Source organism: Urocitellus parryii, unplaced genomic scaffold (genome assembly GCF_045843805.1).
Source record: "Urocitellus parryii isolate mUroPar1 unplaced genomic scaffold, mUroPar1.hap1 Scaffold_83, whole genome shotgun sequence".
Lineage (NCBI taxonomy): Eukaryota > Metazoa > Chordata > Mammalia > Rodentia > Sciuridae > Urocitellus > Urocitellus parryii.
In genome coordinates, this window is record NW_027554189.1 from 1,128,318 (window position 1) to 1,130,270 (window position 1,953).

The following is a 1,953-nucleotide window of genomic DNA, read 5'->3' on the forward strand; positions in this document are numbered from 1 at the left end:
CAAGTGGCATAGCCAGAAGGAAAGAAAAGCCATGGGAGCCACAACTCTGGGGCTATTTGAAGGAGAAATCCCTGCCTCTTTACATCCTTGGGTGGTGGCGAAAACCAATGAAACACTTCACCAGGATCAGCAGGGAGGCCAGTAGCCTGGTTGGACAGTCTGCTGTCTGGAGGTGTCTTCAGATGGGGTGATGTGTTTCCTCACAGTCGAGTAGATTATTACCATTGTGAATCACTTGTGTCTATGCAGCCTCCACCCTTGGCTACCCGGTTCCTATCGGTCCAACATCTAATTTGTAATTACTCAAGGCTGTGCTGAGATTCTAACTCAAGATAATCTGCTTAATATATCTTTTTTTTCTTTTTCAGCATAGAATCAACCCAGTTCTGAATTTTTCAAGATTAAACCCATGGCATCTTTCCAATTTTGCTCCCTACATCTTCTGGAATCCTTCACAAGATGAATGAATCTGCCCTGAGAGCTACCTCTGGATGAGGTCTCAAGGCACTGCTGATGCCTGAGACCTCACCCCATACCCCCTAAAGAGGCTGTTCCGCGGCCTTGCACATCTCCATACTTACCTAGAATTAAGTCAGAGAAATGTTCTTGAACTAAAATAACATCAGTGTCTTCCTCATCTTAGAAGCAAAAAAGCAAAGGAGCAGGGGCAAGTGGAGACAGCCCCTTCGCTGACTTACCACACATGGCCACCACCTGTGTAGTATTAATGATCTGCAGTGGCTATTCTGAAACACTCTTTCTCTGATCCTTATGCATTTTTAATTTTTATAAATATCTGCTCAGACCACTGATATCCTAAATGTCTGAGACCCTTTAAAACTAGAATAGCCTGCAGGATAATACAAACATATAACCACAAGATGGATAAATCTCTATCATTGCTACAGACCCTCTTTACAGCAAAAAAAAAGAAAAAAAAGAAAAACAAACCAGAATTCCTGTAATTCATCTTTAATAATTAATTGTGCTTTGTTGAGTTTGTTACATGAGCACTTCTGTTAACGTTGTATAACACACTCTATCACAAAATTTCATTTCATTCTACACAACACTATAAGATAGATACTACTTTAGGACCAAGAAAGCAAGGATCTGAGCTGGACACAGTGGCATATGCCTGTAATCCCATAGACTCATGAGGCAGGAGGATAGAGAGTTGTAGGCCAGCCTCAGCAACACAGCAAGATCCTGTCTCAAAATAATAAAAACAAAAAGGTCTAGGTATGTAGCTCAATGGTAAGGCAACCCTGGTTCAATCCCCTGTATCAAAAAAGGAAGAAAAAAGAAAGCAAGTTTCTGAGAGTTTTCATGCTTTGGTTTAATGTCCCCACCAAAACTCATGTTAAAATTTAATCCCCACTGTGAAGTAGTTAGAGCTGGATCCAGATAGGACCTTTAAGAGGTAATTATGTCATTGATAAAACCAGGATAAAGAATAATTTGGCAATTTCTAACAAGGTTGAAAAAGTGAATATTCCAATTTCTAGAAGTCTGTCTTATAGTCACAAAGCCAGGAGAAACTCCCACATGTATGAAGGAAACAGAAATAGAGATGTTTAATAAAGTGTTGCTTGTACTAGCAAAATAAATTAAATGTTCATCAAGAGAATGGATAAGAAAGTTGGGGTATATTCAAATTATTAAATATGATAAAGCAGTTACAATGAACTGTGTATTAATAAAGATGACAAAAAGCAAATTGAAAAAGAACTTGAATAGGTTAAAAACATGAAAGACAACACTACATGTTGTTCATATAGTTATGCAGTAAAAACACAAAAAAATGCATGAGTGAAAAACACCAAATTTAGGGAAGAAAGAAAAATGAGACTGTGAAGGGGAATACACATGTGGCTTCAATTATATCTGTAATATTTGATTTTTTCATAGGAATAGAGAACTGATACAAATATGGCAAATGTTGAAACATTA